Here is a 26395-nt window from a genome sequence, read left to right as displayed (position 1 = left end):
GATCCGAGCCTTCCACTGCTTTAATAAACTCGGCGCGTATTTCAATGTATATCTAAAGTAACGCAATAAAAGCAAACTGAATGATTACAATACAACACAACACAACCTAACCTGACCCAACCCAAACAAACCTAACCTAACCTGACCCAACCTAACCTGACCCAACCCAAACAAACCTAACCTAACCTGACCCAACCCAAACAAACCTAACCTAACCTGACCCAACCCAAACAATCCTAACCTAACCTGACCCATCCCAAACAAACCTAACCTAACCTGACCCAACCCAAACAAACCTAACCTAACCTGACCCAACCCAAACAAACCTAACCTAACCTGACCCAACCCAAACAAACCTAACCTAACCTAACCTGACCCAACCCAAACAAACCTAACCTAACCTAACCTGACCCAACCCAAACAAACCTAACCTAACCTAACCTGACCCAACCCAAACAAACCTAACCTAACCTAACCTGACCCAACCCAAACAAACCTAACCTAACCTGACCCAACCAAACCTAACCTAACCTGGCCCAACTAAAACAAACCTAACCTGGCCCAACCCAAGCAAACCTAACCTGGCCCAACCCAAACAAACCTAACCTGGCCCAACCCAAACAAACCTAACCTGGCCCAACCCAAACAAACCTAACCTGGCCCAACCCAAACAAACCTAACCTGGCCCAACCCAAACAAACCTAACCTGGCCCAACCCAAACAAACCTAACCTGGCCCAACCCAAACAAACCTAACCTGGACCAACCCAAACAAACCTAACCTGGACCAACCCAAACAAACCTAACCTAACCTAACCTGGCCCAACCCAAACAAACCTAACCTGGACCAACCCAAACAAACCTAACCTGGACCAACCCAAACAAACCTAACCTGACCTAACCCAACCCAACCTAACCTAACCTGGCCCAACCCAAACAAACCTAACCTGGACCAACCCAAACAAACCTAACCTGACCTAACCCAACCCAACCTAACCTAACCTGGACCAACCCAAACAAACCTAACCTGACCTAACCCAACCCAACGAAACCACACCTAACCCAACAAAACTTACCCTAACCTAACCCAACCTAACCTAACCTAACCCAACTAGGCTAATTTTATCTAAGTCTTTTTTATTTCTATAAGCTAAAATTAGATCTCAACTTCCGGGCTTGGGCGAAACGGGAAAAAATATCTTTTGGGGAAATATTCCTTTTGGGGATTATGGGATTGGGGAAAATGGGAACATACCCTTCCAGCAGCGAGACTAACAATGGATCCATGCCACCGTGCCGATTTTTCGAACACCCGCTGGGGAAAAAGTTGGAAGGGTTCCAGCTAACTGAAAGAGGTGCAATGCGGTTCTAGCGACTGGAAGATACACAATAGAGTATTTCCTTCAGGGAAAAGAAAAATTAGTAAGGGAAAGAATTTAAAAGAGTTTCTATTGTTCATCTTCAGTTCGCTAGAACCACGTTGCACCTCTTTCAGTTAGTTGGCACCCTTCCAACTTTTGCCCCAGTGGGTGTTAGAAAAATTGGCTCGATCGCGTGATCCATTGTTAGTATCGATGCTCATCGGTTTCAAGTTTGCTACAACCGTTTTCACTACTGGAAGTCGGCCTTTAACTTAAAATAGAGCTAGGGCTATCTATAGTTACCGCCAATTTCCAACATACCAAGGATGGAAAAATTGCCCCTGGGCGTGCGGGTAAAGTTTGGGCTTTTCGATATGTATACTCAATTACAAAATGTAATATCCCCCCCCCCAATTCCCACCACTTTATTATTACGCCCCTTATACCGTAAAGTAATAAGAATTTGTATAGTTTTTGATGTAATAAAGCTCCAGTAAAGGGACTGCGAACTGTATTAGGTTAACTTCGGAAATATAGGGATCGACGCAAGCCATGAAAGAAAATTTTAAACCATTTCATTTTCTCTTTAAAATAAAAAAATCCTGTGTGTACCTCCTTAGTAAGGTAAAGAATCATTTTCCATTTAAATTGTATTTGAAATTTAGTACCTTATTAATTATACAGGGTGTTTCTGATAAGTCTGCATGCATGCATAAATTAAGGGGGATGTTCTTTGGGAAATCAATTTTGAGTCAAAAATGTAACTTCTATCTATGACAATTTGTTTGACCAAAGGGTAATGATTTTCAAGAGTGTTTTAGGGATGACCCCCTTAATTAAATTAATAATTAATCATTGTCTAAATCAGTTTCTTAATTAAATTTAAGGGGCCGTCCGTAAAATACTCTGAATGCAATCTTAACTCAAAAACAGTGTCCCTTTGGTCAAACAAAATGGAAATAGATAGAAGTTACATTTTCAACTAAAAATTGATTTCCCAACGAACATCCCCCTTAATTTATGCATGCAGACTTATCAGAAACACCCTGTATATTTTTACGAAGTATACTGGCTATTACTAATTTACTCCTGCTCAAAAACTCGTTTATTTCGAGATGGTTTGGGTCCCCGTAAGATTTTTCTTTAAGAGGAACATGAATTGAAAATCTCTTAAATCTCCTTTAAAGAGAATCAAACTTATATTATAAGATCCAGGCTATTATTAAAAGGAATGGCGCGAAAAAGGTGTGCGCTTCAGGGAAGGGTGTTTCCTGATTAGGAAGCGCGCTATGAAGTTTCGGCTACTGTCAGTTTTGTAAAACACTCTCTTTCATTACATTCACTTTATTTTTTTCTTTTTCTTTGAATATATAAAAATTCGAATTAAAATTCCCGCCCATACGCTTTCACATTTTTTAAGCCTAACTATAGTATTTAAGTGATCAATTCTCGTAGGTCGATCCTCAAAGAGTATTCATGTATTTGAAGAAAAACTCTGCCAGTTGAATAGAGGATTTAAAATTATGAATATTTGTAATTGGAACTATGTATTTATCTACAATATTTAAGAAAATATGTGCTGTTAAAGTTTCTCACGCGTTAGGCCTCGCTTCTTCTACTTTACAAAGGCCTAACGCGTGAGAAAACAAAATTCGTATCTTCTTTAATATTGTAGATAAATACGTAATTCCAATTTGAGGTGTTTATTATTTTACACGCTACGTGACGTTAGAAGGCTAGGGTTATCATAGTCCCTGACGTCATCGCTTTGCAAAGGCCTAACGCGTGAGAAAACTAAATTGCTCGTAACTTTTTTAATATTATAGATAAATACATAATTCCAATTTGAAAAGTACGTAATTTTAAACGCTTTTTCCAATGAAAACTAAACGATTCTAGCCTGGTCCTTTCCTTTAATCATTTAAAAGGCCCGAATTGAAATTGAAGTTAATAGAAAAAATGGCGGTAAATACATACATCCGTTCAATCTTAATATCGTGTCCCATGTACTTTTTTTAATGAAAGGACCACGATGGGCCCTCTAGCACAGCGCGCGAGTGGCAGAATGGAGAACTATATAGTCGAGGGTTGCGACTCAGCGTGAGGAAATTTAAGTGATCAGTTATTAAGCGAGGTGACAGGTAGGCGTGATTAATTAGAAAACAGCACCACCTAGGGAAGAGACCACTTTCGATCACACACACGGCCCATGTAACGAACTATAACCGCTCCGCTTCTACGCAGGGTATAAAATATTATACAAAAATAAAATTATCTATTATTTTTTTAACTCGGAAAACCTACGCGTTTGGGGGTCCTTTACATTAAAGGGTAATCATTTGGCTGAAGTACCAGATATTGAAACTTCTTCTTTCTGAATTTTAAGGGTGTGTTTATGAAATACTGAAAATTATTTTGAAGTTTTAAATTAAGACTATTATTTGAAACTAATCAACTGATTTTACTCTCAGTGAGTTTAGTTTAAAACAAAAATTACTACAGTTTATCGGAAATTGGTTATTTTCGACGAAGTTTTTGTATAAACACAATATTTTATGATATTTACGAACAAATTAAGTTTAAAAATAATATAAAATTTATAATAACTAAAATGCTAACTCTCATTTTAACCCCTTAAGTTGATAAATGCATTCTCAATCTATAAATTAATTAAAATAAATTTAGATTAAGGTTATTGTCGATATGATGCACTTTTTCTTTTGCAACACTTCGTATCCCGTGACCAAATCAACGAACTACATTTTTTTTCATTTTATTTTTTGATAAACACCTCAGTCATTAATCATCTCTTGTGTTAAAATTATGAGAAGACAACGCCTCTGTCTGATTTTAAATCCAAAATATCGTATCTTTTAGTTGAAAATTAAACGAAATTACTTCGTATTTGCCTTAAGGAGGTGTGATCGCTTCCCAATTTTGATTGTATATGTAGGCCCAGCAATAATCTTTAATATAAAATATATATCGGCCTCTTACATGAAATATATGAATTATATATATATTTTTTTCACCATGGTGAAATGAAATCACCACACCCTTGGAAATATTTGACGTGCGTTGCGCCCTTCTGCATGTGAGAGAAAAGTTTTTAAGAGAAAAAAATATTTCTCTTGATATTTATTGAAGATGATTTTGCAAATGTCAAAAAGCGTATTGAAGTCTTTTAATTGAAATTTAGTTACTATAAAGTAAAATTCTTCTGTTAGCGCCATCTTGTGTCTCATAAGGCCGAAATCTTAGTAGATTATATAGGTTTCTGTTTCAGTTTGGAAGAAGTGCTTCTAAAATTTAAATGAAGATGGCGTAATAGTCTATTTTTGAACCGTCCCTCCTCACTTAAACCTTGAAGGAGAGAGAGATGGAGTGGTATTCCCCATACCTATGACGTTTCAGTTTGTAACCCCATCTACGGAAAGGTAACGAAGTCCTCCCAGCATTTAGGTAGAGTAGTACGGTATACGGAAACGTAAAGGACGCCCTCTGTGTCTTAAAAATAGAACCTAGTTCTTATATAATTACAATGTCACTAGGCGGCAGCACTTTACAATCGCCTATACCGAAGTGTAGGGGCGTACGCAAGGTACAGTGGGAGAGTTTCATTGCATGCTACAGGTCGCCCATCCTCATTTCAACCGCTCCATCTTTCCTCTTCTCCCTGCTTCATCGACAATCCCCGTTAATAACTTTAGCCATGATGTAACCTTCCGCGAAGAAAATAGTCCCTGGGCTTAATTAAACTAGCTTAATTTAAATTCCCATATCCTTATTCTTAAGGGCTACACACACCAATTTTTAACACCTATTTTCTCATCCCTAACACCTCCTTTCCCAAGATAATCTTTAAAGTTAAAACTTTCCAATCTTTGGAAGAAAATGGTTCTCTTATTAATCTTATTTTTTACTTTCTTAAGCTAGGGATGACTCGAACTGATTAAAAACATAATAAAATTGCCTAGCGCGGAGCTTTAAGATGTTTAAATCGGATAAAAAGTATACATAAGGCGAGAAAAATTCTCTAGGGTTTTTAAAAAATAAAGTGTATAAAACCGCCCATTCTTTTATGTCTCTGTCGGCTCCGCTAGATGCCGCTGATACCCGGAGTCCCCATGCTTACAATACATTAAAATAACCAACCAAAAACGTTCCTACCTCCCCCTAGGGGCCGTCAGATCTTTATAATAAAAAACATTTTCTCGTTATATACGTGTGGTCAAACACCTTTTTAAGTTTATTAGATATTACTATAAAGCGGCAAATTTTTTAATGGGGAGCCAGTTTGGCCTTTTTTTTATTCTTTATTTCGTTATAATCCGCCTGGGGGCGCTGTTTTTTTTACTCTATCCGTTATTCGAGCCGTGTATAATCGGCTTTCAAATTTATATAACTTATTATGTTCGCTAGGTAACTATATACTACCGTATAAGTATCTTGTATATATATTATATTATATTATATTATTAACGAAATGTATAGAAGTGAGGAAAGTGGTTTTGTTAAAAATGTGTACTTATATAGGACGTGTAAATTATGTTTTTAAGCCTAATAGCGTAAGTTCATAAGATATGTTCCATGATAAGTTTGTCACTGGTTACAAACTGGAGAAGCTTGTCATGAAGTGAAGTACGTAGGTGGGAAATAAGGCGGTGGCACAGGGCAAATGACCAGTTTAAAAATTCCCTGGGCCAGTTTAAAAATTAAACCGGAGGGGGGTCAGTGGTAACCAGAGTCCAGGTATTATCTTAACTATTTTAATTATCCATTTCTTTAGTTTAGCAGACGACGTGCCCTGGTCAATGTGGACATGGACCAGTTTATTTATTCCAGGCCGGGGGGGGGGGTTGCTGGCCCAATGTCCAGTTTTAAAATTATCCTTATTTCCCACCCTGCACGGTAGGTCATAGATTCGAGGTAAAGCGACACCTTGGTGAGGCGCTGCATATCAAAGGCTTAGTAATGTAGACTAAATAGGAAGATGGAAGTCCTGCAAAATTAACCACCGAGTGTAGACAATCAATTCTAAGTTGCTTGTCGTTCTCCCTCGAACTAGCTCGAGCTGTAAGTCTCTAGCATTACGATCGAAGTATACGTAGCGTTATACTTATGGGGAATATATTTCATAAACTTATGGTAAGGAGATTTCTACTCTCCTTCCAAGGGTTTAGATGAAAGTAGCCCTAGCCCAAGTCAATCCTCGCTTCCGTCGTTCTTGAACTAGCTAGAGCTGTAAGTCCCTAGCATTACGAACTTGTATGGTTAGCGTTATACTTATGGGGAATATATTTCATAAACTTATGGTATGGAGATTTCTACTCTCTTCCTTCCAAGGGTTTAGATGAAAGTAGCTCGGGTAGTATTTTGAAAACAAATTAAAAATGGTGGGGTTAGAAAGATGTAAAAATGGGATGAACCCTTAACGCCGAAATGTTTTTTTGTTTTTTTTTTCTCACACCTTTTTAGGTTCGCGAATAAAAAGAAATGAACTTGGCGGCGCTCGGAACGCCCCATTTCGTGACCGAAGAAAAGAAGTATTCCCTTTTTTCCTTTCAAAAGAAAATTGGTTAGAGAAAACATTACTATATACACACTTATTAAATAAACTCATTGCTTTTTTGGGACTTTGGTTGGTGGGGTTTTATAATAAGCATTAACTAGAAGGGGATCCGCCTTCGACGAAAATTAATGTCGTGCTTTAGTGCTAAGCAGCCGTTGATGGGACACGATTTCACCAAGAAATTACGGGTCAGAGGTTAAACAGTAATTCAAATTATTCAATTCGCAAATCCGCCTCGTGTACGTTCTAAGCTTCTTCAGCTATAGGCTTATGTATTTGTTGAAAAATTGCCTTTAAAATTTAGATAGAGCTAAAGATGTTGAAATAAACCCTAAGCCTTTTATAAAAAAGGTGTTAAGCCTAAATGATATATTATGATCAGGAATTTATGTGTTTAAATAATGCAGGAATGAATAGCACCTTTACTTCGATCAGTTCGATACGTAACGTAACTCAAATAGAGAAACCAACACTTAAGATAAGATAGATAAATAAATAAAGAATACATAACGATATATGCTTGCTAATTCTTGGAATTTTCAAAGATAATGTTATAGTTAATTTCTGGAAATTAGTGCAAATAATTTTGGCTAATTCTTGGAATTTTCAAAGATAGTGTTATAGTTAATTTCTGGAAATTAGTGCAAATAATTTTGGCTAATTCTTGGAATTTTCAAAGATAATGTTATAGTTAATTTCTGGAAATTAATTAATTAATTTGGCTAATTCTGTAATGAAACTTGGTCGCTAAAACGTGGTCCCATATTTTTAACTGTAGTAACTAAGCATGCGAGACAAAAATTTGAACTGACACCAAACGCATTCCATCCAATTATACCCCAATAGACTCCAAGAAAAAAAATAAATAAAAAAATTAAAAACCCCCTCGAAACAGGATGTAAGTTTCTATAGAATTTTCGATTCTTGATCTTTATAAATTAAAAAGATGCCAAAATGTTTCTTTCTTCCCAATCATACTAATCCGTTCTGTCATCTATCAAATCTTAAATACCCCGCGTTAAGTTGTAACCCTCCCCCCACCTCCCCCCCCCAATGACAAGTTAACAGGGCCAAATACTTTTCTCTTTATACAAATCTAAAAAGTTCGTAAGGTCGACAATAGTTCAATTTCTTCTTGAAATGAAAATAAAAAAAAAATATTATCGACGAAAGAAAAATCAAAAATTGTATTCCCCTTCGTTCTAAGTCGATTAATCAGAAGTTAGGAATGAGTCATGGGCCATTTAAAGTCTACTGTATTAATTTTAACTTTTAAATTTATTGAAAACCACGTGGAAATCATCTAGGCCTAGTGCACGAAGCGTAAGTTTTTTCTCCAAATTTGGCGCGAAAACAACACGCGCCCTTTTATCAATTTTCATTTTCAAATTAGGCTTAACACCCTTCAACTATAAATGAAGTGTGAAACGTCTAGGGTTTAGGTCACGTTTCGTTTTGTTATTTTCTTGTACAAATGATAATTTAGAGTTAATTTACTTCTTGTACGTAGCATTAAAGCTCTTTTTTTTAGGCGCGAGCAGGCTATTAGATCTAACAATACGCGGTCTGTCGTCGCCTATATGCCATTTCCCATTTCCCGCCAAATCCTCGCGGGGTCACCAAACCTAATTACCAAAGGGTCATTTGGCGTTGGCCGCAACTAACTCCTTAAGAGGGCTCAGCGTGACGTCATCCATCAATGTCAAACGCTAGTTCTCGATGACAGCGCCGCGCTGCTTATTTTTTATTTTATCTTCTATAACCGCGTGGTAATTAAAGAATTGGAATTGACTTTAGTACGTTTCTAGCCAAGGCTTAGCTCTCGTTTTTTTTATTCTTAAGCCAGGTTTAATTTTTGATTTGAATTTGATTGGTTGTTTTTAGATTTTTAAGAACTCGTGTCAATGTTGAGTCACGATTTTAATACGCGTTTGGGATTGGAATTTTGGCGAGGGTTGTGAGTTTAATTAGTTCCCTGTGAACAGGATGTTTAGTTAAATTACAATGTGTTTATTTTTGGTTTTTTTTAAATACTTAGCCAAGGCTTATGTTATCAAGTATCCATACTTAATTTAAACTGCTATATAATGCTAAGTGCTTTTATAGAACTATTACATTTAAATGTTTAATTCACCTATCTATTTTATTATAAAACATTCAACTTTATCTGTAACCCTAAATCCATTATTTTATTTCAGATACAATTCTATCAACAAACCAACCATCCCAGGTCACCATGCAGCAGCTATTAGGACTTGCTACAATTATGGGTAATTTTGTTGGTCTTATGTCCAATTCGGCCCTATCCTTCGTTAGAAGTTAAAACCCAAAACAAAAAGGCCATAAACTCCAACCAACCACAATAGCAAATATTAGAACTTGTTATTATTATGAGTAAGTGGTTTTGTTGGCCTTATTCAAATTCGGCCCTATGCTTCGTTAGAAGTTAAAGCCCAAAACAAAAAGGCTATAAACTCCAACCAACCACAATAGCAACTATTAGGACTTGTTATTATTATGAGTAAATCATTTTGTTGGTCTTATTTCAATTCGGTCCTGTCTACCGTTAGAACTTAAGGCCCAAAGCCACAACAAGTTTGAAACTCCAACCAACCCCAATCGTGGTCGTGACGATTGGTTTGTTTAAAAATAATTTACCCCTTACTCGTTTGGTTATTTAATAGATAAAAACCAACATAACATTTATTTTCGGAGTACCTCCCAGTACAAGTAGGCTTAAGATACTGCATGGGGGTAGAAGACATCTTTCCCAAAAGAGAGAAAAAGTTGAAAATTACTTTTTCGGAATCTAGCAAAGGAGCAAATTACCGAGCCCATGCGCGCTTTAAAACGCGCCTGAAACTTTGGGAGGGTTATCGTATTTGACCCCGATCTTGGCTCGGGTTGGAAGAACGTGAACGGTGAAACTATTGCTAACTTTTCTTTTGTGTTAGCTAGCTACAAGGTGCTTAAGAGATGTTTTAAAAGGTGTTAAACATTTTTTTCTTCTTTCGTTTGTACCTCCTTCCCATCATAAGATATATTCCATAAGTTTGTCACTGGTAACTTAGAAACTGGAGCTTGTCATGAAGTGAGTGAGGTAGGTCATAGATTCGAGGTAAAGCGACGTCTGGTGAGGCGCTGCATATCAAAGGCTTAGTACAGACTAAATAGGACTTTATGGAAGTCCTGCAAAATTAACCGAGTGTAGACAATCAATTCTCGCTTGTCGTTCTCCCTCGAACTAGCTCGAGCTGTAAGTCTCTAGCATTACGATCGAAGTATAGGTAGCGTTATACTTATGGGGAACATATATTATAAACTTATGTCCCCATCTATGTACCCTAGCTTGGTCCCTTAATACCATAGGTTTTTACTTTTTTGGGTGGGGGTAAAAGTATTTTTAACTCATAACTATAGAAAATCTATACATTTCACGGAATCATAACCACGATATTCGTGTTGGATATAGTTAGTGTTATTTTTGGTTTTCATTTTATTATTAGGATTTGGTTGTTTTAGGGCGAGATTTTGTAGAAATTTCGCCAACTGGTAACAAAATATTATGTTTGTGCCTTCATTAGACCTTTAGCAGTATCGTCTGCTAGATTTAGGGTTAGGATTAAAACTGAACATAGATTGGGTATAGGTACAACAAAGACGCTAGAAAGGATCTTCTAAGTTACCAGTCCGTATTGTTCGAAGTCATATCTAACGTCTTTGGATATCCAAAAACTGTCCGGATGTTTTGTCTTAATGAAACAAGTGGTCAAACACATGACTCTCTATTTTATCCCCTAATTTTGAAAAGAATATTGGAAGCCATGTTGATGGTATTACAATTCAACCAAGAATCTATCTATTATTATTATTATTAGAAAGAATAAACACTTCTGCTATTAGTGTTTTTTCCCTTCCGTAAATGGAGGTAAAGACAAAACTATGACGTAGACAATCGTCACGCATATTTTCTCAGTGGAAGAAGAATCGTTCTGCGTTTTAAACGCGTTATAAATCAGTTAGGATCTCTCGCATTTGTTCAGGCAATTAACAGGTTTGCCTGTCTTTTTTTTTTTCTCTTTATTTTCTTCGTGGCTAGGATGGGCTCCCAAAAATTCCCCCTCACCTTTGAAATTCCCCGTCCATTTTTTTTATAATAATTATCATGTTTTGTTTAGTTAATTAGAACTAACAAAGGCCTAACGTTTTATTGCTATTATAAGGCTTCGTACACGTTGCTTCTATCTTTTAAACTGGTGTTTTAGCTATAAGAAATTGATGGGCGGTACAACAATATTAGACTTGCAACCGTCCTGTCCTGGTTTATCGGCGTTGTTAAAATACCCCCTCTTTTAAACGGGATTTGTTAAACTTAATTTATTCATTTTTATACTTACGGAGTCGCTAACACTGTTAGTTACACCTTGCACGATGTAATAACGTTTTGAAACAAGTGTTTTCAATATATTTCTTTTATAGATTAGGCTTAAGATGGTTGGTTATTGGATTTTTTTTTCGCGCCTTTAAATTATGGCGGGAATTTTCTTTCGTAATGGATTACGGAATATAAATATTAGATTCTAAGATATGAATCTTTAAAGGTTATTTTTAATAGGATTTTCATATATATTGGGTGCGTGCTTGGAAACAATGGAAACTGGTTTCGGTTTTTTTTTATACATCTGACATTTAAAGTAAAATAATTATTGCAAAATTTATGTGGGAAATTTTACTTAACTTTTAAATATCATAAGATGATGCTAGTTTATTTTTTATGAAAAATTCGGATCGAGTTATTTCTAAGCTTACGAATGATCAAAACCGCGTTCAAATCGGACTGTAAATAAAGAAGTTGTAAAATATGACATTCCTTCGTGACGTCATTACGGAATTAAAATTCTTAGTAATATTTATTTATCGTCCGATTTTCGCGTGGTTGATTTCATTATAAAGCTCTAAAAGAGCTCTACACGAATTTATACAAAATACCCAATAAAAACAGACATTACGTCATCAGAAAGAAGAATTTATGATAATAATAAAAACCAGTTATCAAAATAACCCGTCACACCAAAAAACATGTGATAAAAATTTCCCCCTAATTTAAAAATTATCCCTTTTCATCGATCGTTAAAATTTTCGCGTCACGAATTCAAAAAAGCCAGAATAAAGAATTAAAAAGAAATAAAATAAAATGCTTATAAGATCGCTTAATTTCGTATTTTGGAGCAATTACGATAATTGGTGATAACGTACGTTGAAAATATTATTTTATTTTACCAAGAAGTGATATCTAGTTTATTAGGGAGAAAGTATAAATTCGTTCATCCACATTTCTAGCTTTATCTCCAGTCCAAACGTAGGTCCGGAGTTAATCCCCGCCACCTCTAAATTACAACCAGCATCTCATTGGTTCTTGAAAACTCCCGTCATCGCGGCGACGCGAATGACGAAAGTTACTTGTATTTTCCGACTGAGGAGAGGCGAAATAGCCCCGGCCTCCTTTTACGTCCCCCCCTTGCGTTTTTAAAGGGGGGACTGCAAGGACTATGGCGCGCGAATACTTAGGCATCTTCTCCCTAATAAACTAGATATCACTTCTTGATTTTACTTTATAAATTCTCTTTAGAAATCCCTGGGCCTTTATCTTTCATACACGATGCCTCCACCGCGATATGGACCATTAGAGATATACATTAATTACTCTAAAATGACATTAAAGCACGATTTTTCAATTCCCCCATCTGTTATAAATTTCGAGATAAATTTGTACCGTAATCAAAGGCGGGGGTTGTATTGTTTAAAAAGTAATTATTTACCTTAATTCCTGGTAAAATTTGAGCCAGAAAAATATATTTATTTTTTTTTATGGGTAATTTCATTTATTCCAATTCAGTTGTCATTGTTATGCGCTTTGAATTTAATGCTATTTTTTATTATTTTTTTATTTAATGGGGGAAGTTTATAAGCTTACAATGATGGAATAGAACTCGAGATTGTTATCTCTAAATACACAGCCTCTCTTTTTCTGAAAGATGTCTTAACTTTGCGAGGTATGTTCAAATAAACCTCACCTGTTTTAGTTCTCCTAATTGAAGTCAATTTGAAAAATGGTTCCGATTTGTTGAATTGCGAGATAACAACTTTTTAGAAAATACGATTTTTAAATTGAATATTATCTCTATTTATTTTTTATCTAAGAGATCAAAGAATTTAACTTCCTTAAATTTAAATTTTAATTTTAATTATTAAAATAAATTAAATACCTTTTTTGTAATTATTAATTCCGTTAGTGTATTATCGATAATTAGTAACAAAAAAGGTACCGCCAAAATATAACATTAATTAATCTTTAAGAGTCTTTTTTTTAATTGACACGGATAATTAAGAAGGAACAAGACACTCCCTGTATTTAAAAAAGGTTTTTTGGGACCTTTCGTATTAATTACCTGCAAAAAATAGGCAGTAATTGCGATTAAGTAATTAAGGTAATTTGTCATTATACAGGGGGCTTTGACCCAATCAAAATATTAGCAACAGGATTCCCGATAGCCAATCATAATGACTGACTATAGTTGAAATTGTTCGCAGTTTTAATAGAAGTTCATTAAGATGAAGTATAAAATGATTTACTTCAATTTATTATTATTTTATATTGGCAGGGATAGATTTAATTTTAGAAGTAGGAATGGAGAACGGTTAGTATTTACATCAGTCCGACTCATAGACCACCCAGTATAGAGCCCCTAGCTCCCTCCAACACGTAACGAAAAGTTTGAATTATCTTATTGGCTCACTTAAACTACGTTTTGATGACGTTGCTGACGGGGACGGCGAAAAATACGTAATTCCGTTTTACCTCTGTCGCTATGACCCATCTCTTCTTTCATACCCCCCCCCCTTCCGTCCCGTGTACAAGACTGTATCCATATTTATATTGTAGTCAGCTTTGTTTACCGGCAAAAGTAAAGCACATGCACTGTAGTGTATATAAGAATTTCGTAGTACCCAGTATGATGTTTAAACTACTCTAGCTTCTTTGGTCTAACAATATCCTAAACCTACCCTCACATCCTGATATTTATATTTGCCTCTGCTAAAAAGTAATACATCTTCAACTTACAGACTTCTGTTTGGTAGGAACGTAATGTACGCCGATGTAAAATTACACTTAAGTACTCTCTCTAAAAGCCTAAACTTGAACCGCGTCCTTAAGTCGTTCGTAACACCGCCGCCTGGCGTTCATTTTTTTTTCTTTTTTTAACTTAAGCATCAGGGCTTCTCCAATTATCAAATCAGCATCGCCCTGGAGCGCCCTCTACCTATTCCCCCCATTCTTACCAACCCCTCTTTTAGTATATCTTCTTCTGGTACACGATGGCGCACGAAAGCAAGGGGGGAAGGGGGGGAAAGAACTACTAATTCTCTCTTGTTCTAAGGTATAACATGCGCGTCGACCTACCTATATTTGGTTGTCTCAAATTAATATAATTTTCTATCTCGAAACCCTTAATTATCCATTTTCCCGTCGTACATGAGAGTTGGAAGTTAAACTGTATTATGTCCTCCCCCCCTCTTCTATCTCTCCCTCTGTCCCCCCCCCATCTTGGGTTTTGATCGTTAAGTTTAAAAGAAGAATATAGCAGCAGCGTAAGAAATTATGAAAAACCTGACTGAAATGATTTTATGGAATTATTTTTAGTATAGAGTTATATTAAGATAGAAACGCTTAAGGCTTAAGTTTGTATTAAATATAAGAATCGTAAATTTTAATATAATATAATGTAGTGTAGTATAGCTTGTTCACATTTAAGCTTAATTTAAGGCTTTTAATGATAGTTAGAGTTCAATTTTTTTATTTTTTTTTTTTCGTTTTTAACCTCTAGATTATGATCTTCTAGTATTATTTATATCATTAGATTTTTTTTTTGAAACTAGGACCATATAATTTGATTTCAAATTTTTGAAACTTGATGTCAGTTTTTGTTAAATTGTAACCCGTCATTCTTTTGAAAATGATCTAGATTTAGATTTAGAAAACTCCCCGAAAATTATTTAACTTGAAATATATATGTGGTATTTTATTATTTTTAACTACTGGTTATTATACCGTAGCTTCAGGCACTAAAGTTTGTAATTCGTAACTGAAATATTAACATTTTGAACAGTTCAACTGAAGACCTATAATTAATCGTTATTTAATTCGGATATTATTCACTTTTATCAATTTTAGAAATTTTTTCGATTAATTTAAGTGAACTTCATTTAAATGCACTCTGTTTTGATTACTTTGCTGGCAGTAATTTTTAAAGATGGCGGAGAAATATTCAAACCAAAAAGATCTTTTAAACATTTTTGGTCGCCATTTTCCAAGATGGGGCCTGATTGTAAAAATCTTTCTTATAGAGTATCTACAACTTGTGAGTAATATCCTGGCAAAATTTCAACTTCTTAGGTTAAACAGTTTAAGCTGGCGTCAATTTATTATCAGTCATTCAATCTGAACATTTATAGATTGATAACAATTTGAAATTTAAATGACATATAATACATATAATATTATTATTTTATTAAATCTCTCCTAAATTATTTAGCGTTATTAAATAACACGGTTTTGTCAGATGGATAGAACAGCTGACATTAATACATGGATTATAAAAACACTTTTAGATTATTATGAGAGATAACAACACAAAAATTTATTGAAAACCTAATTAGGTACAAGCCCAGTTTAATATTAAAAAATATCAAACGTCACAATTTTTCTTTTAAAATTTTTTTATATTTCTGTTCAATATTCAATACGTCGTAAATAAGGTCGTAACTCTGTTTATAGTTAAGTGATTTTCGCTTTAAGGTTTTTGAAAGTTAATATTCAAGAGACAGTCGGCTTTCTTTTGCCTATATAAAATGAAAATCCACCCTGAAATTTTGGTAAAAATTCACGCCCCAATCTCGAAGCTTATATAGGGGACACCTGAAATAATTAATGAGAAATTTGATATTAAAATTTGACCGTGTATTGAGGCTCCTAATCTTATTAATGAAGACACGAATTAATTAGTAATTTGCAATGAATATTAAACCCGATTTTGTGTTTAAAAGCGCAGATTAAATTCAAAATATAATTCTAACTCCGGAAACCAAACATTCCTAAGGTTTAATGAAGCCATGAATTAACTAGAATTTTCAATGAATATTTAACACCTTATTATTGGCTAAGAGTGCAGATTATATCCACTAAATATAACATAATTTAATTTTAATTATCTCAAAAATTAAGTGTGAGTTGACAATTTTCAGGGTATGTCGTCAAAGAATTAAGTGAGATTTGCTAATTTGCTATTGTTGCTAATTACGTTTTTATCCAATCAATTTTCTTGTGTGTATTTAGTAACTTCATAATTTTTTTTTATTATCAGATTTTATTTTATTAATATATTGAAGGAAACTTGGAACGTATATTTAAAAATTAGTTCTTGGAATATAATGTGAGTTATAAAACTTATATTGCGTGTCAATTAACTTTTTTTTCTATGCCCTAACGTAATTAAAAATTACTACACCCCTGGGAAATTCCTCCACCACCATCCGTGATTGATTACAGTTGAAATTTAATTAATTAAATTTTAGAGATTAATTGTGATACGATACCCTTTTAGTCGTTTTAATATTAATTTATTTACCCCGCTTTTAATTTTCAAGTTATTGGTAATTTTTTTAAATGTTTTTTTTTTTTGGCGTTTGAAGTATACGTTTCACGTTTTGTTATACGTATACTTATACGTCTGTCTTTTATGGTTCATTATAAATTGGATTTGTTACTTGATAAAATTAAATAGTATAAGGTTGTTTGAAAAAGGCCACCCAATAAGATACAAAACTAATTTATAACTTTTAAATAGATTTTTTTAGACATTGCAATAACAACTTTTTAAGGTATCTAGGCTTTTATTTTATTTCCTGAGATGCCTGACACTTGAACCATAAATCTAAAACAAAAACATTACATGCATGTGCCATGATCAGTTCTGTTTAAAAATGGAAGAAGTTATTTTTATAGATTTTAAAGTGATATTGAAAGAAATTGAACCAAAAATACATATTCCGATATGTTTTTTGAATGCTCAATTTTTTCCTAAGCCTTATTCGATTCTGTGTCTTTTTGAACACACCTAAGCCTAATTCTAATTCTAATTCAAACCATATTGAATCTAATTCGACTCAAAATACTTTAATGAAGCCTTTGTAGATGAATTATGAAACGAAAGAAAATGAACCAAAAATATTCATGTTTTTTGGATGCTCAATTTTTCCTAAGCCTTATTCGATTCTGGGTCTTTCTGAACACATCCAAGCCTAATTCTAATTCAAACCATGTTGAACCTCAAAATACTTTAATTAAGCCTTTGTAGATGAATTATGAAAGGGTCTCCTAAGCCTCGGTCTTTTTGTTAGCGTTTAATTTAAGTTTCCCTTTAAAGTATGGTATTCTCAAAGACTATATAGTGTTGGGCCTAACTCAAAAGTTTTTCTTTTTTAAATGTACCCGTGCAGGTATACTTGGGAGGGTAATTCTCATTAACACTCTTAAGACCGTGCGAAAAGATATTTATCTTTATTGATGTCTAGGAGATATTCCATCGTTTCATGTAATGCTTTAAAAGCCCGGGCGCGATCTTCTTTTGTTCCCCAAAATTCACGAATTAAACTTCAAGATTGCGCACGAATATTTCTAAGAAACACTGGGCCTACATCTCTAAAAGAGAAGAAGTTCCTCAACTTCTTTTATTAGTTAGGTTCTCTTTTTTTTCTTCACTCTCTTGCCGCCTCTGAATACGTTGGGTGGTGTCAAACAATCTTGACGTACATAGCAGCGATGAAAGAACATTATTTTAACTTTATTTTTTTTTGGTAGTTAACATTTTATTCGAAGTAGATTCGTTACAAAGTTTTGGTATCAGTTAGGTCCCCGTTATGCCTGACGTTATTGAGCTCATTTTGTTCTTAGAAGACTCATGAGTCATGAGTCATCGTTTCTTCTCTTTAAGCCTTGGCTTCTTGCTAGTGGCGTTGCGTTAAAACTCTACGTTGGTCACAAAGAAAGAGCAATTGTTGAGGATATATATGGTTGACACTGAAGAGAATGGGCACGGTTTTTGAAACTTCTTGTGTCTGTCGAAAACGAAAGCAGACGACATTGTTTTTCTCTTTAGGCCTTGGCTTGTTGCTAATGAAGTTGCTTTAATTTAAAACTCGTTGGTTGGTCACAAAGAAAGAGCAATTGTTGAGGATATGTGGTTGACACTTAACAGAATGGGCACGGTTTTTGATCATCCTTGTGTCTGTCGAAAACATAGCAGAAGTCATTGTTTATTCTCTCTAGGCCTTGGCCATTGGTCATAAAGGAGTATCCTAAGTTATTACTCTTCATTCTTTTGTTGTTAATGAAAGTTAGCAGACGATTTTACCGTTAGGCTTCAGATAAAATGGCGCATTGTCTTAACAACTTTCCATTACTCTATTTCTGTTAGATATTGTAGAGAATTTTGAAATTTTCAGCACCATGCGCCACATCACCACATGCAAGCACGCTTCTGTAGTTACTAACTCGCAGCCATTCATACCCATCCCTAGCAGTTTACCAGACATTGATTCCGCGAGACTTCTCTCTCTCTCTTTTTTTATTTGACCGAGGTTTTTAACAGGCGAGTAATTAGGGGGTTGGCACTTCAAAATGTATTTAAACTTTAAGGTATACGAGGAAATATATCTAAGCTTGTAAGTGAAATAATTTGCCAGTAATTGGTTTTTAGGGGGGAAGGCGGGCGGAGGGGTACATCAATGCTGCATGTTGTCTGTTCTTGGAAGATCTGATGTATTGGAATGTACTTTGTGGTGTATGGTTTATAAGTTCTCTACCAGTACGAGTTCGTAATGCTAGAGACTTAGGCCTACAGCTCGAGCTGGTAGCAGGACTTGCATCTTCCTATTTAGTCTGCATTACTAAGCCTTTGACAGCGTGTCCCTCACCTGGCATCTTCGCTTTACCTCTAATCTATGACCTACCTCACTTCATGACAAGCTCCAGTTTCTAAGTTACCAGTGACAAACATATCGTGGAACATATCTTATGAACTTATGTTTAAACTAATTTGAGAAAGAGTTATTATTATTCTTAAGCCTTGGCTCAAAAATTGGCCTTTTAATATCAGAAAGATCAGTTTACAGACTTACCGAAATAAAAACCAAAAACGAAGTCGGCTGAAGAGAACACATGAAAATCCCTTAGTTTTATAATATACCCGGCTTTTGTTTCGTCTTGAAATTTTTGGAGATAATAACCGACTATAGTTGCAAAAGTTGTAGGTCCTAAACAGATTGAGTGTTGAGATGTTAAGCTATATACTCCCCCAAGAAAGAGATGATATTATCACCATTTGAACCTTTATTACTGGGCACGATTTCAAATCCCAAAAAGTTAAAAAAAAAAAAAATTCAAACCCAAAAAGAAAAAAAAAACCGCACCACAGGTTAGGCTTAGCGTCGGTTTTAAAAAAATAAATTCCTGGATATTGTTTTCCCGCCAAAATACTCCGTTATTATTACAATATTAAAAATTTTAGGCTTAACTGGTTTCTAAATCGTTGGGGGGGGGGAATATATGGGGGCGTAAAAAATCACAATAACTTTCTTGTTTCTAATATTTCCTTAAGTTAGGCCTAGGTAACGTAAAATTCTCGCAAACCCTAAAGATTAAAATCGTAAGACAAACACTGAAATTTGTTGTTTCTTTGAATTATAGGGATATGTTTTTTTTGTGGGTGCTCTAACACGCTTGTATTTTATGAAGGAAGATTCTATAATCCGGCCCTCTTATCTGGTAGACCTATTTATCTAGTTTAAAGCCTTATTTACCTTATTTTCAATGAAGGATTTACATTGTTTCGGAAAAGTGATATTTAGTGATGTTTTTCTGTTGGCATCGGTTATTATTTTCATGGGATTATTTTTGGTTGTTGATCCCACGTGATTTGTATACTAGTTTGATTTTTAATATACTACGGTTATATAATTTGGGTATTTTTAGGGGGTTCATTTAATTCATGTGTCATTTACGAATTTATGAACTAAATTTGTTCAGTTTGAATGAAGTGCATGGTGAAGGTATATAGTTAATACACCGTAATAGACTCGAATTAATTTGAGAGGCTTTGTATTATAATATTAAAAAAACATTCTCCCCATCAGGTTAACACTCGTGTTTGGAGGGTCAAAACTCTGGTTCTATTAGAGATACGGGAATTTCCTTTGACTATGTTATAGACCCATTTCTCCTCTTTCCATTGATACTAAATACTTCGAGTTTACAACAATTAGGGCCCAAGTAATTAACCAAAATGTTCATTAACATTCTCTCCATCTGTTTAATACTCGTTTTTGTAGGGTCACAACTCAGGTTTTATAAGAGATACGGTGAAATCCATTGAGTATGTTAGAGATCTATTTAGAGTCTTTCCAACGACACCAAATACATCGCATTTACAACAATCAGAACCCGAGTAATTAACCCCAATATTCATAAAGATAAAGTTTGAATATTCAATTATGAAATGAATTAATTCATTTCAGTACAATACCGTTTTCTATTATATGTATTTTTTTTTCTTTATCTACTTAGTAAATTGAGCCGGTAATAGTTCATTGTGCGAGCCAATCTAAATCTGCGATTCAATTTTGCGACAAGATATTTATTTCTCAACCAATTGTTTGTCGTCATTCTTTTTTTTTTTTAGTTTTTAAAAGTACCATTATTTTCGACTTAAAAACTTCTTGCTGAACAGAAAGCAATTGAGATTTTTCCGACGCAACAACTTTTGACCGAGCTTGTTCCAATTTTCTTTTCTCGTCTGCTGTCTTTAGAGACCACCCACCTCATCAAGACATTTTGAATTTTCTTTAAAATTTCCATTGTTCCTGCTTTGAAATTAAGGATATGTTTAGGGTTAGCTAGAGCTTGGTTCTACCTAGCTATCTATCTAGCTGGTATCTCTATGTAAGGGGGGGGGGGGGACACACGATGTAAGGTGCATTACATGCATAAATTAAGCAAATTATCCAGTTATACAACTCAATTATCTTTTTTTAGTTTGCCCTTAAGGTTCATTCTTAACGAGCGAGGAAAATGTATTAATGTTAACTTGCATGAATTTGATTTATTATTATTCTTTTTTTTTCAATTTTATTGTGATCTAATTTAAAGTGGTATTGCGTTGCGTACCCTAGTTTCATGGAAAGTTTTAAAGAGATAGTGTAACTCGCTTCTCCACATGTTTATGAAATTTAATCCTTTAGGACCCTTTTACGAGTCGAAATTCTCCTAAAATACCCTTTTCTGAATTGAAATAATCCTTTGAGGCCCTTTTTCCCAAATTGAAATCCTCCTTAATGACCCTTTTAGATCCCTTTTCCAATTCCTTTAGGACCCTTTTACTAGTCGAAATTCTCCTAAAATACCCTTTTCTGAATTGAAATAATCCTTTGAGACCTTTTTCCCCAAATTTAAATCCTCCTTAAAGACCCTTTTAGATCCCTTTTCCAATTTGAAATCCTCCTTTAGGACCCTTTTACGAGTCGAAATTCTCCTAAAATACCCTTTTCTGAATTGAAATAATCCTTTGAGGCCCTTTCCCAAATTGAAATCCTCTTTAAAGACCCTTTTAGATCCCTTTTCCAATTTGAAATCCTCCTTTTAGACGGACCTTTTTTGCATAAAAAATTAACTCCTTCAAATACATGCATGAACTTGTCACACTTTCACTTTAATAATAGCAGGTAGTTTCCTACCCCTTTAAATATTATAGACGAGCAATGCAATTTTGAACGACGAAGCGAAATTTATCTATCTAGGCATAATATAGAAGAAGCCTTGTTAAATTTAGCCGGCAAACTCGCAAAGTAGTCTTGACAAGAGCCTTCTCTATATGATTATATTTTGAACGGTCAGGTTGGTCCCCTCCATCTCTACCAAATAACTACTTAAACGGCTTGCTAGCTACGGGGCTTGGTCCGTCGTCGTATAAAACTTAGTTTAAACTGTGTATATAAAAATGTTGAAAAAATTCGACCGGATAAATATAGTGTACAATACTTACGGCAGCTTGCTTGGAATAAAATATAATTTTTTTATGTATGTACCTACGCCAAATTATCACGAAAACGTATAACGATGGTATAGTATACCGGATATATGCTTGTTATAGAAGAAGTACTCGGGCCTTTTTTCTGTATAAAAATATTAAGTGGGATAAGTATTATATAGGGGTATTTTGAATTTATTAAATATACTAAGACTGGGTCACACCTATGAGATTAAGGAGTACTTACCTTCTCCACCTGTTAACATTTTCGTAAATATATCGAGGTATTTTTGCGAATTTTCCTACAGTTTGAAAGAGAAGTAAGATAAACACTTTTTTGTGTGAAGCAGTACTGTTGATAGAGTAATTTGTATGTGCAATTGTAGACCCTATGAAACTGCGCGTAGAAAATTGTAATTTGAAGCATATTTTAATATTTAATTTTTCTCTTCATTTTTAATTTGTATTATCTGTAATTACTTATTAGAATTGATAATTAATGGTGAAATCAAAGGCGAACTGTTTTTTTTTCTGATTTATCACTTTGTTTCATAGGTCTGAAGTTTGCATACATATTTTTCTTTCGTCGGCATAACTGCGATTTGTTATTCAGGTTTCCTTATCACTGAATTGTGGCGATTCATTTTCATATAGTTAGGATATTGACAAGGCTAATTAAAAGGGACTGAAATTCTCAAAGGCAAATTAGTTGCCTAATTATATTATATTATAATATATTTATTAAAACTATGGGAAATTAGAATAATAATTATTTAAACTTTCTTTTTCCCAAACACCCATTAACAACGTATTAAAAGAAATAATTCTCTATAAAGAACATAACACAATTTTTAATGATACCCATTTAACCTTCAAAATCTCTTTAGCGAACTATTTATATAAGATTACTTATTAATTAACTGACTAATTAGGAAATGAAAAATTGAAGACCACACAGGGAAAAAATCAGTCTATCTAATTGGCCAATTATCTCGTTTATTAGAGCAACTTTATCAATAATTACCTTTTTGGATATATATAAAAAATAAAATAGAAATTGGGTATGGGGTGGTATTAAACTTTAAGGTTGACCTTCGATGATACGATGTGACCCATCTAATCACTATAAAAATTTTAACACGATTGCTTCCAACTTGCTTGCTTCGAAAGAAGTTGCGCTGTCAAAACTAAACCTCGTTTAATGCGAAGGATCAACTTTAAAAACCTCCAAGACAGTTTTGAAAGGGTAATTTTTGCCCGATAGGCTGCTATGATGAGAGGGGATGGTGGTGATTTTTGTTGTTTTTAATGGGATAGTCTCATAACATCTACTGCTATTTAGATATACTCTCGTATTCCCCCAAAAGAACTTAATTTCAACTTGTGTAAGAAAAAACTTAAATACGTTTGAAACCTACTGGAGATTTAATGAAATATGGCATTTAATGTAACGTTATAATAGGAATTTTTGATTATATCAGGTATAGAACGGTTAATATTTACTTAGTCCGACTCATAGACTACCCAGTATAGAGCCCCTCCCTCCAACACGTAACGAAAAGTTTAAAATATCTTTTAAACTACGTTTTGATGACGTTGCTGACGGGGACGGTGAAAAATAGTGACGTAATTCCTTTTTACCTCTGTCGCTATGACCCCCCGCCTCTTCTTAAATACCCCTCCGTCCCGGGGAAGGGGGTCCGGGACTTAGACGCGCGCCCACATTACTCTGTTCTCCATTCCTATTTCTAAAATTAAATCTATCCCTGGTTTGATCTAAATTATAATATAAATGCGCTTTTTCTTAGCTGGACTCTACCTTTAAATGGTTGGCGGCATGTCCTCTTGAGAGTTAAGCTTCCCCTTTAAAGAGAAGGGATCTTTTATGTTAAGGCTGTTAATCAAGTTACCAGTTATGTGAACCTATGGGTCACATCGAATCTCAACTTCTCAAGGCATCGCCAAATTAAATAGATTTTATTTTGTTGAAAACCATCAGTATATTTTTTTCTTTTCAAATATTACCGAATTCGTGTTTGACCGAAATATTATTCGTGATTAACTTGTTGAAAGGAATTTTATATCCAAATCTGTTTACCCTATAAATGCTTAACATTTGCTCGCAATTCAACAAGAAAGTATACAATTTTTATAGCTTTATATTCCCTTTAAAATAGTGTAAAAAAGACTAATAGGAGGCCAGGCAGTTATAAGTAGCCTCGCCTCCTGCAGTGTAAATGGTATCATTCATCCTAGTCTGAAAACTATGTATTAAATTACAAAAATATTGTTACCATATTGTTACGTATTAAATATTTAAAATAAGTGCCTTTAAAGGGAGTATAAACACACAAATATTGGATGGATTTCATAGATAATTACGCAAATTCAAATCTGGGTCTATTTATTCACAAAAACAAGTTTGCTGAAATAGCAAAAGATTTCTTCAATCTCTCTACACATCACTACGTTTAACTAATTTCAAACGAAATCTTAATTTTTACCGGCATACAATTAAATCCGTATAATTTGCAATTCCTTAATATATTTTTTATTTAACGGCGCTAATTATAATAGTACAAGGCAATAATTAGCTATGGCGCAAAATACTTAATTGATATTAATTTTACGTCGGTATGTAGCGAACGAGGCACGCCTCAACCGAGGTGGTCTCGGTATTAAAAAAAATTATTATTTCATTAATATGAAATTATACTTTTTTTACCAGGAATGCATACAGCTAGTTGGAATTATTGTGTACATAGCCATTTTCACTCGACGTATCTAGGCAGCCTTTTTTGTGGGAGGAGTTGGCAAGACTAATCATTAGGTATGATGAATTTATAATCTATCTTGCTGGCTGTTGCACCTTGCCCTCGCCTAGGACCTCTTGTTGATACCAAATAATGAAATCACAGTTAGAAAGACCCCCTCAGAATTATGAGACGTGACTTTATAGTTAGTTCTCAAGCCCCGCCTAAAAATTCACATGGGGCCACAATTATTCCTAGTAGATTTATGTATTCTTTTTTATATTCTCCATCTGAAGAAGAGGAAAGGAGAGAGAGGGTCAGGGTAATCGAGATCCAAAGATTTTTTTCAAAGGGGAAGAGATTTTTTATGGGGGTGATTATATACCCCCCCCCCAGTGTTAATTTTAATTCGCACCAACCCCAAATAGCAATTATCCAATTCATCAAAACACACTATACTTCATCCCGTCCCTAAAGGTAACCGCCCACTCTCGGCTCTAATTAAAAACAAGTGGAATAGAGTTTCATATAGGTAGGTAGGTAAGAACGCGGTTTTCTTTTAATCAGAAGTGAATTATAAGAAGTATAATATTTCTTAATTTCAACCTTCGAGATATTTCTAAATGTTGACGACTCTCGAATGACTACAATTACTTCGTGTAATTAACTTCAGGTGTGGCACCGTCATCATTATCACGCTTTTAACTATGGAATTTTTGGACGGGTTTTAATTTTCAAAAACATTTTAGGTGTCCCAATCTTTTGCAAATTAAGTCTTGTTCGAATTAATAATATTGGAATTTTATAGAATGTATATCAAAGTTGCACTGAATTTAATTTCAAATCTCACTGTTTAAAACCAAGCGCAGTGAGGAGGGCGTAAAAATTGATTATGGTATATCAAGGTCACTTGAAAATAATGGAGGGGAGAAGTAAATGAAATGCTCTTTTACGAAGGTCGAGATGAGATGATTTTTTAAAAGAGAAAATTTGGGGCGACAATGGAATGCGAATGAAACTTCTTTATTAGCGTTTAAGAATGTCAAGTAAATTCTTTCTTTCTTAGATCTAGTCTTAAGAAGACGGTTTACGGTTTTTTTTTCTTGCGTTAAGGGTGGCTGATGGATGGGGAAGGAGGGGCGTCAAGATGACGGATAGGTGGCGCGAGGAAATGAACCGACAAGAATGGTCATGGCCACCATGAAGACGATAGCTTCAATGACTGCCCAAAAGAAACCGACCCCCATAAGTGATTACTATCTTTTAACAAAATAACTTTTTTTGGCCAAACCTCATTAACCCGCTATCAATATGTAAATAGTTAGTTACAATTTGGCAACGGTCTTAAGGACCCCCCATCGGAGATAAGTAACCATATGGAATACGAGAAATGTTGCATAAACCGAAATATTTCAGAAATTTTAGGCATGTTTTACATTGATCATTGACTTAATAATGAATGCCCAGACCAAACCGCTTAACTTAGGAAATTGAAATTTTGCAAGGACATTACCCTAAAGTAGTAGGTACTTGCTAAGATATATTTTTTAAATCCGTGGCCATCTTGGAA

The 26395-nt window shown here is 34.5% G+C and overlaps 1 long non-coding RNA gene across 2 annotated transcripts in view; it reads left to right on the top strand.

Annotated features, from left to right (window-relative positions):
- Positions 1–26395, top strand: part of LOC149677055 (uncharacterized) — a 114488-nt gene that overhangs the window by 19944 nt on the left and 68149 nt on the right. Inside the window, exons 2-3 of one of the 2 annotated variants that reach the window (XR_016366567.1) lie at positions 9131–9202; positions 24801–25039. This is a non-coding gene — a long non-coding RNA (uncharacterized LOC149677055). Of the gene's footprint in view, positions 1–9035; positions 9203–24800; positions 25040–26395 lie in introns of those variants that run through there. The other variant, XR_016366566.1, reaches the window with a different exon arrangement.

The sequence above is a fragment of the Phalangium opilio genome, unplaced genomic scaffold (genome assembly GCF_054372755.1).
Source record: "Phalangium opilio isolate 3A_F unplaced genomic scaffold, DU_Popi_V2 ptg000045l_1, whole genome shotgun sequence".
Lineage (NCBI taxonomy): Eukaryota > Metazoa > Arthropoda > Arachnida > Opiliones > Phalangiidae > Phalangium > Phalangium opilio.
This window is presented reverse-complemented; position numbering and strand designations above follow the sequence as displayed.